General features: G+C 44.5%; 1 protein-coding gene across 6 annotated transcripts in view; it reads left to right on the forward strand.

Annotated features, from left to right (window-relative positions):
- Positions 1-17,561, forward strand: part of IQSEC2 (IQ motif and Sec7 domain ArfGEF 2) — a 391,434-nt gene that overhangs the window by 320,423 nt on the left and 53,450 nt on the right. The window lies entirely within an intron of this gene.

Raw genomic sequence — 17,561 nt, forward strand, 5'->3', positions numbered from 1 at the left:
AAATTATGGGTTTCCCCCAGAACAGCAATAGAGGGGAATGCTTCCATTGGGACAATAGTTGTGGTGACAACCAGAGAGACCCTCACTTCTCAGGAATTTCCTCACTTCCTGTTTTGGGCAATGGCAAATCTCCCCAATAGGAACACAGATGGCAACAAGAAAACTAATAACCCCTCCTGCCCTATTAACTATTTTATTTTTGCCTGTGTTAATGTTGAACACGGCAATACTCTGTGTTTATCTTACTCTTTCCTACATTATTTAACCTTCTCAATGACCCCGGCTCAGAATTCTATGTACCGTAGATATGGTTCATCCTGAGTATCACTCGGGGTAACCATTTGTACATAGTACCCCAAGCCTGAGTTAGGCTAGGTTCACACTGCTGCGATGCGGGAACGCTGCAAATCTACTGCGGGTTCCCGCATCGCATGCCTCCCGGCTGCAGTTCACACTGCCCTATGCGAACTGCTGGGAGTTTCAGTGAAAAGTTAATGACACCTCCAAATCAGTTCGCATGGTGTGATGAACACCCAGGCGATCCGATTCTGCTGCGGACCAAAAAAAGGGTCCTGTACGAGTTTGGGGCGGATGCAATGCGAATTCAGCCATACTATCTGTATGGCTGAAATCGCATCGCACAGAGATCGCATGTGATTTGCACTGCGGTGCGAATCACATCCGATCTCGTACACCGCAGCAGTGTGAACCCAGCCTTATACTCGTGGTAAAGACTAATGAGGCCTGGATTAAGGCTGAGAGCACAGATGAAGGATTGGTACTGTGCCGGGAGAGATGCCTTTATAAAGAGGACCTGTCATAGAAAATATACCATCACTGGTCAGACTGTTTCCCCTCCTAAAAAAATGGACCAATCACAAACAACTCTGACTTCTGCAATTCTGTGAATTACTTGGAAGTGAACATGTTTTATTATGTTTGGTGTACAAGACTAGCCTAGCTGTAAGGAAGGGGGTGCGCTCCCGAAACATGTTAGCTGTACCCCATGTTCTGTGCACGGCCATGCACTGTGTTTATGGCCTTTTGTCAGTTGTATTTTGTGAGTACCCACTTTTATATAAAAATTTCTAATTATCAAATTATCTTTGGTAATGCACTAGGTGTGCACGCCTTCCATTTCTGTTTTTCTTACCTTTTATTATAACAATGTTTTCTCTATTGCTGAACTCAAAACAAAAACTATTGGAAAAGAAAAAAAAAATTGAACAAAATGGATAAAATCTCATTTCTCTATGTGAAAAAAAAATAATTATTTGTCGTCATATTTAAATGATATGTATAGCCCCCAATTTTTTGTTTAAGGCTGCACTCACACCTGAGTGTTTCCTTTTAGGCAGAAAGTCGTGCGATTTTGCTGCAATTTTTACTGTGTTTTTTGCCGCGATTTTGTACAGGCCTGTGTAGTATTAGGGAGATTTCCCCTAGCTTTCTGTGCAGTATTTGAAACAGGAGTGGAAATCTCTTCAAAGTGAAGGGAATTTCCTTGCTAGACAGTTGTCTCTATGGAAAGTTTCCCCTGGTCTCTTGTCTGGTGACAACTCTTAAAAGTGGATTTCCTATCACTTTATGTCTCGGTGAGAGTGGTCACCAGGACAAATAGGGGGAATCCCCCTAGCGGGGATGGAGACAAAAAAACTCAAACAGGTCGGCCTTACTCCAGTGACATCAGCCTTCACAAAGCTTTATTATTCCAAGATGAAATCACAAGAATGCACCCAGACTAGGCCTCAATTTGACATGTTTCACCCAAAAAGGACTTAAAAGAAGTATGGGATTTTTTTCTTTCGATCATACTTACCTATGTGGATGCAGCATCGGTCCCCGCCGGCTCTAACTTTTGTTTTTAACTTTCCTAGAGCTCTCTGCTCTGCCCACCCCGTGCTCACGGTAGTTCTTGGCTTTGGAGGGGGCAGGAGTGGCCCCCTCAGGCTCTCAGCGGTCAAGGCATGCGGGTGGATCCTGCCAATATTGTTGCAATCTTTCCTGAGCCTGGACCGGCTCGGTGACATCAGCCAACAGCGGGCTTCAGCCCACTGCTGAAAACAGGTCACGGGAGTGCAGAACGATCGGCACTCTTGTGATCCATAGGAGAAACAAGCTTTGGCTATACTCCTTTTAATTATATGAGGTAGTTCTTTTTGGGCAAAACATGTCAGAGTTAGACTTGGTCTGAGCAAACTCTAATGTGATGTAGCCACAAAATAATAAATTGACTGCCGTCATTGGCATGATGTAGTCCCGGAATTGTGACGACTGCTGTAATTGGCGTGCATCTGACTTGTTTGTTCATTCCATTTGGGGACCATTGACGAGTTCCATCAGCACGTTCCACAACCACAGAGATGGGCAGATTGCAGGCTTTGAGCAGCAGTTCCATTTGGTACTCTGGATAATAAAAGCTTGACGGGTTCCAGTCCTTCCTTGGTTTTACATACACTTGAGTCCAGGTTTAGTGCATTGATTTCTTCCAGATGGTGTTTTGTTATCTCAAGCCATTAAAAAGAACTTTAGGTTAGAACTTAACAAAAAAAATAAAAAATTGTCCATTAAAAGAAAAAACTTTTTCTTACACGCTGAGCCACTTTTTATTTTTAATGGATTTCTATTTTAAAGAGTAACTTTTTTTTCTCCTTGAGTGCTCTTAGGAGGTTTTCTTGTGACGTTCTTATAAGAAATAAAGGGGGACTTTGGTACAAGGGAGTTTTTCAACTTCAAACCAAATTCTTGGCTAATCCCATGGAAGCAAATTTACGTCTGTTGCTTAATACGGTGGCTAGCTTAGATCAGTATGCTGTAAATTTGATGTTCTGTCCCTTTTATACAGGTATCGGCACATAGATGTGAGAGTGGAAACTTTGTTTCATATAGTATGTATGAGAAACAAAATAACATAAGTCACAGAACAATCATATCGTACATAATCACAATGTACACCATGATTGGTAGGTGTGAGTGCGTTGTACATACCTGTTGACCTTTCTGGAATACAATGTTGCTTCCTTGTATAGGGCAACAACACTGATGCTGTGCCATTAAAATGGCAATCAGTGTTGTCATTCTGGAATCAGTAATTCAACACTCTTCTAAGACATAATGTTCCAACGTAACCAATGTCATCACTGGAGGCTGGTCCCACCACTCTTGTATTGTTGTATTGTCCTTCTCTGCTGATCCAAGCCGCGGTTCATCTCTCCTCTTTAGGTCTTGGATGAAGAAGTGCAGGGGGTAACCAATTTTTGGAAACAACTAGTGTTCTATCAGCACATATCCTGTACTGGTAGAACACTGGTAGCCTTTTGAAAACTGTAGTTTTTGTGGTCGGCTACAATATGTTGCTGCCTGCAAACACCCACAAGAAGTTCTGGGAATGTTAGTCAATCGTTCCTGGCAAAGAGAAGGAATTCAGGCTGGTTTTTGGGCAGAAGATTGTGATTCTGGGAGATGACAACATGGCCTATTGACTTACAAGGTAATCATCAAAAACGCACTGTTTTCCAAATGAAGGTGACGGCACACATGGGTAACACATGGAGCCATATCATACATTTCTGGTTCCTGGTTACCTTCCCTCTGTTTTGTTCTGGTAGGTGAGCGATGGTGCTGGACAGGGGGGGGGGGGGGGGAAGAGGTTACTTTAAACGTATTAAAGAATGTGTAGTATTCACCCAAGTCTGATAAGGCTCTTTACACTTGTACGACTCCAACGTTGCGCCTACTTTGGAGTGAAACTTTGGCACAACTTTGGATGGGTGCAACTTGGATATGACTTTGGCTTTGACCAACTGTTGCATTGTATAACATTCAGGTATGACTTTCATGAAACTTTTGATGATTAACATTGACATTTATGTCCCTCAAGTTGCATGAAAGCTGGACCAAAGAAGTACATGAAGTCGCTGCAACTTTAAGTTGCATGTATATGAATGGTTATCATTGGAAAACACGGAGAACGAGTTGTCATGCGACTTTGATGTCCAAAGTGGCATGACAAGGCGCACAGGTGTGAATGGAGCCTTATGGTAGATGCAAAGGACCCAATTCTGGGCCTGGGCTGCTTATCCAGTCACTCAACAGATGACAACGTGTAGGTGTGTAATATGGAATTCCTAATTCGGACTCTCATCTCACTTGCAATTTGTTTAAAATGTTGGGAACAACAATTGCAGCCAATGCGTTTCAATGGAATGGACTCCCTTCTTCAGGGCTGAGACAACGATTTTGATGCAATCAGGAAGACTACATCACATGCCCTAAGAGATCCTGCCAGATGTGTACATGCTGTTACAAAACAATTGCCTTAAAGCTGAACATCAGGCAAAAAAAAAGTTTTCCCTTGCAGTGGAGATGTGCCTGCTCTACATGGGGTTAGTTGCTCATTGTTGTATAGAGGAGAGATGAAAGGAGATATACTTGCCTGCTCCGGAAGAGACCTCCTTGCAGCTCCAACAACCCTTCTCTAGCGGGCTTGAGTGGTGGACTGTTTCTGACATCATCAAGCCCAGAGGCAGCTGACCTGCTTTGGATATGAGGACGCCAGGAACAGTCCATCGCTGGATCGTAGGGGAGTGCCGTTTGCCTGTGGAGCGGCAGATTGGGTAAGTATAAGTCTTTCTCCTCCACCCTGGACAAAACCAGCACTTAACCCTCATGAGCACAGCAAGGGAAACTATTTTTTTGCCCAGAGTTGGGCTTTAAAGTATAAAAAAAGGCAAAACTTATTATTTTTTTTTTTTTTTTTTAGTTTTGCATAGAGTGGAGAGGGATTTGAACCCCTGTCAGGTTTTTTGTTAGAGAAAGTCACCCTCTCTATTTGTCCTGTGTACCATTATCATCCAAAGTGAAAGTAAAAGAAAATCACACATTTTGGGTTGACTTCAGAACATTTAGGCCTCATGCACACTGGACATTTTTTCAGCTGCTTTTATGGTCATCTGACATTTTTTTTCCCCTGCCTCTAAAAACCCCAGCATGGTACCTATGTGTCCATACACACGTATACTTTTAGGCCTGGTTCACACCTATGCATTTTTTAGTGCATTTTCAGTTTTGCAGAAACACACTACAGTCCATTTAACATGGTTTCCTATGGCTCACGTTCACACCTGTGTGTTTTATGGAAAGGGCCGGGGACTTTTTTCAGATTTCAGTTCCATAGACTTCATTGGATCGTATATTGAAAAATGCAAAATGCACCTGGAATATATAAAATGCAGCCTGCATAGGTGTGAACCAGACCTTAGAGGAGTTTTAGAGACAGACAAATGCTTGATACCTGTAAATACACATAAATGCATGTTTAATGCTAGGTGCATTTATTGCTTTGCTATTTATTATTTTAATATTAGATTTATTTCAATACCCAGAATAAATGATTATTCTGGCCAATGAAATAAATTAACGCTCAGCTGCATGACGCACATAAATGAGTTTAGCACTTTTACAAACCGTCAGCTGTTTTTTCTGCCGAAACTCTGCGCTCAGGGGGAACCTAGTCTAGGAGAGTTATCAAAACATCCAGTGTGTATTATATGGTTGAACTGGATGGACTTGTGTCTTTTTTTCAACCTGACTAACTATGTATGAGGACTAATAGAAGGGAAATCTTCCAATGGAGACATACAGGGATTCCCTCAAGTTGAGAGTTCTTTTTTCTGACTTCCTGTTTGGCTGTGTCAGAGGAAGTGAAGGGAAATCTCCCCAATGGATTAAAGATGGAAAAAAAAATTATTGCTCTTAGCTACACTTCAATTTAGCCTCATGTCAGGCCGGTATGCATCATTGTTCAGGCCCTGAAGAACAGGGGGTGCTTTCCCCTGAAACGTGTTGATCATATCTGTTCCTAACAAAGAAAGATATTTTAAACAAATGTGAAGTGAGATGGAAGTTTGTACGAGGAGCTCCTAATCCCATACTTTGAAGCCCCCATGTGCTGCAGTATAAATCCCTGAACACCTGGGTATTGGGCAGGGACATGCAATTAGCGCACCTCCAGCTATTGCAAAATTACAAGTCCCATCATGCCTCTGCCTCTGGGTGTCATGCTTGTGGCTGTCAGAGTCTTGCTATGCCTCATGGGACTTGTAGTTCTGCAACAGCTGGAGGTCCACTAATTGCATATCCCTGGGTATAGAGCTTGGTTCCACCCTAGCACCTCCCACAATGCAGTGCTCCGCCTCCTTGCTTGAGAACTGTCACAAAGAGAGGCGTGGCTGGCTGTAAACAAATGATGACTTTTTAGAAAGTCGCTATATGGGTACTTTGAAAAGGGAGGGTTGTTGGTAGAACAAAAGGAAGGCTTTTTCTTATCCTCTTTCATTAGGTGTAGGTTCCTTTAAACATCATTTCTACCCTTGATCTAACACTATATTGATCCTTGGCAGTTCCAGCAAGTGGTCAGTGTTTTCTTCTGCTAGAAATCTCCCCACCACACCCAGCTTCTTATAAAGGACAAACTGTGTTTGTAGCCCTAGTGAGCAGTCTATTACGATTAGACGAATCCATCACGCAGATGACAGATGCGTTGATGCGTGTGCGAATCCGTCTCAGTGTTGAAGGCTCTTCTTTAGAGATGCAGCATGAGATGCGGGGAATACAGTATCCCTGCTAATTAATAGCGACTGACTGGAAGTGAACTGGTGATAGGAGCTTCTCGTGTGCGCGTTCTACTATGATGGATGGTTCTAAATAAGGATTTGTGCTGCATTAGTGCATGGAGTACACCTGCATGTGGATATGCCTTGGCGCAGTGTGCGCTGTGATGTCAAAGCCACAATAAACTGCTTGTCTTCCCAACACATTCTTGTCATCTGCTTTGTGTGGTTTTGTGCTCAGCGGTCCATTGAAAACACGGTTTTATGGCTAGCAGGAGGCTATTATTCCTTCTGTGCCTAGAACGGGGGTTGATGTATGTGGTAGATTTGCTGGAACCTTTCGCAGTCACCGTGCACAGGCCTGCCTCCTTTCTGAAAATACTGAGGCTATAAATATCGCTCCACCGCGTCCGACTTAATTGGCTGCTCCCGGGCTCCTACGCAGGCAGCGGAAGGGGGCATTCTAGAAGTGTGATTTGGTTTCTATTACAATAAAAGGGATAAAAGGCCACATTCGGCGTCTGTGCCTTCTGTCACTGGCCACATACAGATTGTGAGCGGTTTGATTGTTTCAATGAGACTGATTAGTAAAAACTACTGGGTTTTTTTTTTCCTGTGCAAGTTCAGCATGAGGGTCTAATCAGAGTACATTGCCTTTTAATATGTAAAATACCTAGAAAAAGAGTACCCATGCACGCATCGCGTACGACCACACAGATGTCTGTAAGACCCTCAGTACTTTCAACAGGTATTCCAAGTGAGACCCATAACTACACAGCCCAGTAACGGGTATGTAAACCCGAAAAACTAACGTCTCTTTTGGCCTGTCAAATATGCCTTTGAAAATGTTATGTTCCATCTGTTAAGTGCAAGAATTACATGTTGATCCTGCCAGTTGATGACTTCCTGTGATCTCCCACAGTGCTGCATTCCTAGGGCCTTGTTCACACATTTGGTGGGTAGGTGGTTGATCCATGTTTTTACCACTTTCTGACTGCTTACGGGCAAGATACCATGGCCAGCAGACACGTGTATATATATATATATATATATATATATATATATATATATATATATATATATATATATATATATATATATATATATATATATATATTGATTCAGGCTGCGGCAAATATTATACAGCATGTTGCGGTTGGTAGTGGGGATGCCATCTGCACCCCATATAAATCAATAAGACTGCACCGCAACCCTTTGCCAGGTAAAATTTCTGTGTAAAAATCTCCTTTGGGGATCATAAGAACAGGAGTTCAGAAGGCATCATATTACTTGGGCACCGGTTCTCAAAAAGAATATAAGGGAACTGGAGAAAGTGCAGAGAAGGGCAACCAAAACTGATAAGTGGCTCAGAAGAGCTCAGCTATGGAGGAAAGATTAGAGGAACTGAATTTATTCTCTCTTGAGAAGAGGACATTAAGGGGGGATATGATCAACATGTACAAATACATGGGGTCCATATATTCACTTTACAATCAACAAAGAGGACAAGGGGGCACTCTATACGTCTAGAGGAAAAGAGATTTCATCTCCAAATACGGAAAGGTTTCTTCACAGTAAGAGCTGTGACGATGTGGAATAGACTCCCTGCAGAGCTGGTTCTGGCCAGCTCAGTAGATCACTTTAAGAAAGGCTTGTATACTTTCCTAAGTGTACATAATATAACTGGGTACTAACATTTATAGGTAAAAGTTGATCTGGGGAGAATCCGATTGCCTCTCGGGGGATCAGGAAGGAATTTTTTCCCCTGGTTTAGCAAATTGGATCATGCTCTGCTGTTTTTTTTTGCCTTCCTCTGGATGAACTGTGGGTATAGAATTGGGTATATGGGATTGTATATTATATTATATTTTTTTTTTTTTGTGGATGGACTTGTGTATTTTTTCAATCTAACTATGTACTTCCTGAACGCATGTCAACCATCTTTAAAACAGTCTCTGAAAAGTGATCTTACGGTGATTGCTTTTCAGAGTGTTTACAAACCTGCCGCACATGTGAGGAGACCAAAAAAAAAGAAAATAACCATAGAACACTATGCGTCCGGCACCCTGCATGTAGATTAGGGGCCAGGCGCATAGATGCACCCCTTATGGACAAGCCGCCACACCCTAATCTCTATGCGTCCAGCCCCCAATCTCCATGCAGGGCGCCGGGCACATTGAGTTCTGTGAGTTTTTATTTTTTAGAGAAGCTCATGGTTAGAGCTAGATCTAGTTCAACCAATAAAATAAAAATAAAATGTGATGTGTGTGTTGATATAGTCTCTCACCTTTTCCCACTTCCAGGACCACATCGCGTTCTTTCGTGTGCTACAAACCTCGGAACACTGTCATTGGCTCCATGCACTGAATGAGTACCAGAGCTCCATGGAGGGTTCCCAGAGTCTGTCTAGGAGGCTGCAGTTGGGATCTTTAGACCCGCTCACATGTACTAGGGCCAGTTAACCTTCCAGTATGTATCTAGAATGTGGGAGGAAACTGGAGTACCCGAAGGAAACCCACCCAAGTGAGAACTTGCAAACTCCATGCAGATAGTGTCTTGGCAGGGATTTCAAATCCGAACCCCAGTGCTGCAAGACAGAATTGCTAATCGCTAATCTAATATGTTGTATCAAGCCTTGTCTTCCACTTGATTGGCTTTTAGTGCTTTGTTACTGTAGCTGTCCTTCTATTACATTTTGTCTTTTTGTATGAAATGCAGAGTAGAGCTGACTTCCGAGGTACGGGAACAGCAGACCCTGCACCCCATTACCAGTGACGTTTGAAGCAGCAGGAGCTTATTTCATAAACAAGAGATTAAGAGCTCTCAGGTTGTCGGGTTTAGTGAAGTATGTATAGAACTGACGCAGCGGCTGCCTAATCAGTTCAGATTTTATTGTGAAAAGAATCCCTCCCCCTCCTTCCTCTGGAAGAGTCTGTAGAGTGAATGCAATTTAAAGGACAACCCTGTCAAGCACTATTTGCATATCAAATGGCCACATAACACATTTTCAAAATCATTTTAGAACAAATCCAAAAAAAAAAAACATTGTGGGGGATTAGAACCTCGGACAGGTAGTAAATGGTATAGCATTCAAATTATTGATTATATATTATCACTGGGATAGAGGAAGTGCAGACATGACACCGCTCCTACAAACCCCCAGTGAAGTTATAAGCTACTTAGGGTCCTTTCACACGGGGCGGATCAGTTCTGATCCGCCCCGTGGATGTCCGTTTGCTCAGCGGGGATCACTCCGCCGATCCCCGCTGAGCAGGGAGATGACAGGTCTGTCTCCGCACACTGTGCAGGGACGGACCTGTCACAGCGCCGCTCTCCCCTATGGGAGATCGGATGACGACGGACCGCAGTGCCCGTCGTCATCCGATCCGCAGACGGATGGAAAAATAGCTTTTTCCTCCGTCACACTTTTTCGGATCGGAGCGGGTCGGATGTCAGCGGACATGTCACCGCTGACATCCGACGCTCCATAGAGCTCTATGGAGCACCCGTTCAGGTCCGCCTGAAAAACTGACAGGCGGGCCTGAACGGGACGTTAGTGTGAAAGGGGCCTTACTAGTATTTATTTTAAGATATACTGCAGTCTGTATATTGCCTAGGCCAGTGATGGCAAACATTGGCACCTCAGATATTTTGGAACTACATTTCCCATGACGATCATGCACTCTGCAGTGTAGTGGAGCATCATGGGAAATGTAGTTCCAAAACATCTGAGGTGCCGCGGTTCACCATCACTGACCTAGGCAAATAAGGCAAAGCAACCGGTTTGAAGCACAGGTAAAAGGGGACTTATCAGCCTCATCGTTTTCCTATCTGTTAGACCTCTAAGAAAGCTGAGCACTTTAAGTGATTGTAAAGGATTACATTTCATTTTTTTCTTTAAATAACAAACATGTTTTACTTTCCTGTTCTATGCAATGGTTTTGTGCAGAGCAGCCCCGATCCTCCTCTTCTGGGGTCCTTCGCTGGCGCTCCTGGCTCCTCCCCCCGCCGAGTGACCCCATAGCAAGCTGCTTGCTAAGGGGGCACTTTTGTGGGCTCACTTCCGAGCCGGCTTTGCATGTCCATAGACCAGTGATGGCGAACCTTGGCACCCCAGATGTTTTGGAACTACATTTTCCATGATGCTCATCCACTCTGCAGTGTAGTGGAGCATCATGGGAAATGTAGTTCCAAAACATCTGGAGTGCCAAGGTTCGCCATCACTGCCATAGACGCTCACAGCGCAGCTCATCCCCCACCCCTGCATCCTCCTCACTGGCTGTAAGTGACAGTAGTGAGAGCCAGTGCAGATGAAGAGAACCAAGAGCGCCTCTGCTCTTAATCACAGAGCTGGATCAAGATATTGGCTCAGGTAAGTATAATTCATACAGCATATGTGGGTCTACATCCAGTGCCATCTCCTTGTCTCCTTTTATCCCAGAATAACTGTTTTACTAGTTAGTAAGGATGAGCTCAGGTGTGTTCGCACGCTCCACCTGCAGAGCCCGCCAGGAAGTCGTTAGCTGTGCTAATCACAGGCAGTGAGACATTGCCCGATGCGCGGCTGCAGAGATTGGGCAATGTCTCACTGCCTGTGATTAGCGCAGCGCTGCGCCAACTTCCTGGCGGGCTCTGCACATGGAGCATGCGAACACGCCGGAGCTCATTCTTACTAGTTAGAGGCAAGTAGCCACAGTCACAGATTTCTATGTCCCTCTTGGCTCAGTTTCCCACCCCACCCACCCTACCAAGTAGATGTAGTTTATTTGGTAACTGGCCAGCATACCTGGGACTATAGCACAAACTTCTTAACCAGATGAAGGGTTCTGCCCAACCAGGACTTGTGTATAGGCTTGCCAGCTCTGATTCATGTGCACAAAGCTATCCTCCTTTTCTGAATCATACAACCAATGACTGCGCCAGACAGTCCAAGGTGATTTAATGAGAAAATGGATTCAGCAAAATAGTCAACACGTTTTGGAGGCCAAACGCACTCCCCCTTCATCAGGGCTTAGGAAATAGCAGGCGTGCTCAGGGTGGAGTGTGTTTTGGCTTTTCAGCAGATTTCCCAGGATTGACACACAGGGTAGAAGTTAGTTCCAGCCCATGCAGCAATGTCTGACAGCTATTCTCATCCACCAGTTTCGGAGATGTATGGTTCCCTTTTTTCTGCCCAGCAGTCAAGCAGCACCATTTTTAAAAGAGAAGTATGGCCAACACGTTTTGGTTATGCTTCTCTTCTGGGTCACAGGAGTGCACTTATTCTTGTGACCCAGAATCAGTTGACAGAGGGTTAAAGTCTGCTGTAGCTGACATAGGCCATATTGTTAGGATCCACCCAGCTGCCTAATTGACAGCTGGCTTTGGCTCTTAGCGCACATCTGAGAGTTGAAGCCAGCTGTGCCCTTCTCATCTCCAGCCTAGCACTCTAGTGAGCACTGGTGGGGCAGAGTGGAGAGCAGTGACTTCCCTCTGCTCCGAGGAGACTGAGAGCTGAGCAATCGGCAGTCATGTGAGAGTGTGTGGGACAGCTGTAGCAGCATACAGCAGAGGTGAGTATAGATGTGTATATTTAAATACCCCAAACTTTTTCTTTAGGCTCGGTTCACTTATATGCGTATTGGATGCATTTTTAATCGCATCCGATTCGCATAACATGTGAACCAGACCGGCTCCATTGTAGCCAGTTCACACATGTCCGGGATGGCTGCGGTCCAGTTTAGGTATAAATTCAAGTAAAAAGCCACACCCGAATCGCACCTGAACCAGTAAACAAAATTGCACCAGACCCTGGACTGCAAACCACAGCCAGACGTGTGAAATAGCCTGAAAGCTCCTGAGCTCTGGCTATTTAAAATTCTATGTCAAGCCTGGAGAAACCTCCTGCAAAGTCAAAAACACACCACCCTGAGCACTCCTGCTATTCACTGAGCCCTGATGAAGTGGGATTGTTTGGCCTCATGGAACGCATTGACTCTATTCTGCTACAAATCAATTTTATCATTATCTTGGACATTTGAGGCTCTCATTGGGTTGTAGGTGTGTGGATTCTCCACTCCAGGTCCTTTCCCTTTTTCCACTGCATTTTGTGGGGTGCTGCTGAACCGGGGGCCATTTCAGTGACCCTTAGAAAATTGGAATCGAATGCACTGTGTGTTCTTGCGTTTCTCCTTTCCTGAATGTCATGTCTGAGAACTGATCCTTCTCCTCAGTGAAGGACCCTGCTCCTTCTCTGGTTGTGAGCCTCTCTGACAGACGGCACTGGGGACATCATTACAGAATAAAAATTGCGATGTTCAAATTTATATCCCGCAGGACGCTGTAATTAGCTGCAGCTTTGCTCAAATATTAGCAGTACTTCCACTTTCCTTAACCTCTAGTTTATATAACCCAGCCCATCTGATTTATTGCCAGGATCAGATCACTTGGTCAATTACAATGTCACTTTATTAAACCACAGATGTTACATAAAGCTACGTATTTGGAATTGCAGAGTTCTTTGTCACATCTATGACTAGCAGAGTCTATTGTAGAAGAACTCATGTGGTGTAAACCATACATCTCACGCCAGTGTACACCCCCTCCGAAGAGTACTTCTGACTTCTCCTCAGTTTGTTAAAGTGAACGTGTTTTCCACCAGTGTCAGGTAGAATTTCCAGGATTTCTCTGTATTTGGGCATATGATGCTCTCTCCCATAATAGCCTATCCTCAAGTCCTGGAACATGTAGGCAGGGGGAAAATGTGAATTGAGAAGGACTTGAAGTTTGCCCAAGCTACTGGTTCATTTTATCGATATAAAATACATATTTTTAGGGTAGCCCCCATGTGGAAACAATGCCTCCAGCTACTTATACCTCTTGAGGACCTCCTTGGCTATCTTAATCTGGGTACACACAGATTGAAACTCGGCCTGTTCAGCAGAAACCAGTCAAATTTGTATCTGTGTTTGGTTCTCCACGTTCGACAGAAGCCGATCGTTTCAACTGGAAAACCTTCTCCGATCAGTGGTCTGCAGCCAATGGCTACAGTGCTAATCTGTGTATTATGACTGTGGAGGAGGCCCTACTGGGGGGAATCCTGGATCCACCTTCCCTGTGTGGCTGCAGGAATCTGCATCTCATTTAACCAACTGAACAATAAAAACAACAAATGAATATTGTGTACCCAACTTTAAGATGATCATAAGCTGTACAATCAGATTGTACAGTCTCGTTTAGATCTACCCTCAACCCTATAGCTCAAGGACCTGACTGGTTGGATACAAGCTGAACGTATTGTTTAGATTTGTTTAGATTTGTCTTCATGGATTTGCCGCATCCAAAGGACATTGTAAAACCGGATTGTAAATTGTACGGGCAGCTTTTTTCGCCTTCCTCTGGATCAACTGTGGGTGAAGGATTTTGTATATGGGATCGTAGGATTTTGTTTTTGTTTTTTTGAACTAGATGGACTCGTGGCTTTTTTTCTTTCAACCTGACCAACTATGTATATTGCAATGTAGCCACCCTCGCTTGCTCCTGGAGTGGACTCTGAGATTTGTAGCATACATAAAGCAGTGTACTTGACCGAAACTAATATGCACTGCTTGCTTCAAACAGAAGTGAGCAGGAAAGGAGATGTTCAGGAGTTCACGGACCTTACAAGATGGCAGAAGAACGCAGTAAGAAATGAGTTCATGAAAACCAGATTGCAGGGCCTTTAGGTAGTGGATGTGTGGGGATTATGGATTATTTTTGGAGCGTGAAGATGTCGCTTGGTGTCAAGGCAAGGCGTGGACCTGTTGATTTTCTGTAATGTTTCTATTCTTGGATCCCAGGTGCCATCACTGCGTATTTGACTGAAGTGTCCCAGCTATTTGTGGCATTCATGTGATCATGTCATTGGCTGTGGCTGGCTTTTGTTCACCTGTGTGCTTTATGAGAAGAGAACAGGTTTGTGCACTTCTTGTGGCGATTAATAAGGAATGTCGCAGGCAGTAGATAAGGAGCCGGGCCCACCCACCCAGTCTGGCTGTAGCTGTATTACCAGCTCTGACACTCTGTGAAACTCTGCATACCTTTCTGACAGGGAGCACCAGGCAGCCATACGGTGGCCTCAGTCTAAAGCTGCCCATAGATTTAGCTATCTTTTTTTTTTTTTTTTTTTTTTTTTTTGTCAGCCAGCGGGCTAATAGAAAAAAAATAAAAATAAACAGATTCTCCCATCCACACTAGCAAGGTGGATGGAGGAATCCTCTCCACTGTGCCATTGTCTTATAACCACAGGGACACCTCCATTGTCAGACTGATTGCACTTATCAAATTTAAAGTTTTCCAACATTCCCATTCCAGAGACACCAATCATTAGATCGACTTCTAATGAGCACAAACGACTATAGATGGATCATGCTTCAACCAGGCCTATTGGTCCAGCCGATTTTCCATCACCTATGGCCAGGTTAAGCTTGCTGTATCCGCTGAGCGAGACAAATTTTCCAACATCAAACAATGGACTTCTGTTGAACAGGAACTTCCACACACTGATTGAAATTCATGTGCTTCCTGCTGGACTGGCCATATTTTGGTCGGCATATGGCCAGCTTTAGCCTGAATCACGAGGCTTGAGGCCTGAAGGTTCAGACTGCTCAAAATTGAAATGGTGGGTGACCCTGAAAGCCTCACCCAAGGACGAAGGACAAATTTCAGTCTGTGTGACCCTCCCTGTTCTTTATATCAACTTTTGTCAAACCGCTAAGCTGGAAAATTTTCCTGTATCAGCTCTAGGAGCACTCAAAGACAGCTGGAAATTCCAGGAGCCATGATGTCACCTGTAGGCTCCCATAGCCCAGCCATTATTCTGGCCATTCTCACTGGCTGTCCTTTTGAATAATATCTGCCATAGGTTGGGTTGCTTGGGAGCTTTGTTGTTGAGAGCTCAATTCTACTACGAATCTAAGACCAGGGATAGCATTAATTGAGCAGCTAAAGAAGCAGTTGTAGAAGACTGCCAAGAGTACACGTATTTACTGAAATTATAAAGGCAAAAAACAGAAATGGGTGTTATAGGAAGTGAAAGTTCCACCATTCCTTCTCCCCATCCCCCCCCTTTTTTTTTTTTTTATGCGTTGTGTCCCATGTGTTTGCGGCCCCCTGCCCGCAACCACATGGGACACACAACTCATCTTAAAAGGCTACAGGACTGTGCGATCTCCATCTGCGCAGTGAGGAGCCAGTTGTGATTCCTCAGGAAGTCACAGCCAGCTTCCAAATCCAAGGTAGTGGCACTGAGGACATGCAGCGGTTAGAAGAACCGGCTACAGGAAGACAGCATCGGTCTCCAGCCACTGGTAAGTATTAGTCAGCAGCTATAGTATTAGAGGAGTCCGATCTGCCTTGTTTACTTAGGCAGATGGCTGTTCTGCCTGTGTACAGAATGATCCACAGGTGCGGGCAGACATTGGGTGCGTGGGACCCGCTGATCAGCTCCCACTGTGTAGAATCACTGCAGGAGTGAGCCACCGGCAGCTCACACTCCCTGCACAGCCCGGCCACCCTGTAGCAGTAAAACTGCTATAGAGCGGTCAGCAAGTGGTTTAAAGTGGTAGTAAACTTTTGAACATTAAAGAAAATGTTTCCTCCTGCAGGCCAATATCATAATGTGATAGTATGCACCACATACTAGCACATTATGAAAGGCTTAGCTTGAAACTAAGCCCTCCAGCGGTCTAACTTCTGGGTTTGTGGGCTGCAGCCACTTGAGTGGCCAAGCCCTGATGACGTCAATTCTGTGCATGTGTGGGAGCCTCAGCCATGGCACACAGCTCTGAATGAATGGCACAGGTTTTCTGTTCCTTCAGAGTGCATGCACTAGTGATGTGACCGACTGCTGCTCGCTAGAATACCTATTAAACTGTGCATGTTTAGGAGATATTCATCTTACCTACAGGTAAGCTTTATTAAAATGAATAATGTGTGTAAAGAGTTTACTACTGCTTTAAAATGCACTGTAACGGGATCACATGATACAAAAGTACCGTGCGATCCGGTGCAGGCAAACGCACTGCATTTGGGGCCTGCGTTTGGTGTCGTTGCCTTTCTCATGACACCTAATGCAGATTACAAATGGAGTGTGTTTTGGATGTGGTATTAATCGAACACGGACATGCTGTTCATGTGTGGGCATGGTGTGAATCGACCCTTACAGCAGAATTATGCCCTCCTATGCTTTACAGCCAAGGAAGCTGCTTCTGTTTGATCTGCAACTGCCATGGTGATGCACATGTGATCAGTTATGACATCAGCCAATTGATGGTTAGACAGTTTGTTTGAGGACACAAGCAATTGTGACAGTCAGCGATCCCGGCAATTCCAGGAACTGTTTTTTAAAAACTGTTAAATCGATGGGTTTAGTTCTGCAGGCCAGTCAAGTTCCTCCACCCCAAACTCGCTCATCCGTGTCTTTATGGACCTGGCTTTGTGCAATGGTCCAAATTATTTGGTGGAGGGGGGATTATAGTGTGGGGTTGTTTTTCAGAGGTTGGGTTTGGCCCCTTAGTTTCAGTGAAGAGAACTCTTCAGGCCCCTTAGGGAACTCTTCAGGCGTCAGCATAGCAAGACATTTTGGACAATTTCCTGCTCCCAACTTTGTGGGAACAGTTTGGGGATGGCCCCTTCCATTTCCAACATGACTGCACACCAGTGTACAAAGCTAGATCCATAAAGACATGGATGAGTGAATTTGGGGTAGAGGAACTTGACTGGCCTGCACAGTGTCCTGACCTCAACCTGATAGAACACCTTTGGATGAATTAGAGAGGAGACTGCCAGCCAGGCCTTCTCATCCAACATCAGTGCCTGACTTTACAAATGCACTTTTGGAAGAATGGTCAAACATTCCCATACACACTCTAAAACCTTGTGGAAAGCCTTCCCAGAAGAGTTGAAGCTGTTATAGCTGCAAAGGGTGGGCCA

Source organism: Lithobates pipiens, unplaced genomic scaffold, assembly GCF_037356315.1.
Source record: "Lithobates pipiens isolate NorthernLeopardFrog02 unplaced genomic scaffold, aLitPip1_a1.2 Scaffold_1, whole genome shotgun sequence".
Classification (NCBI taxonomy): Eukaryota; Metazoa; Chordata; class Amphibia; order Anura; family Ranidae; genus Lithobates; species Lithobates pipiens.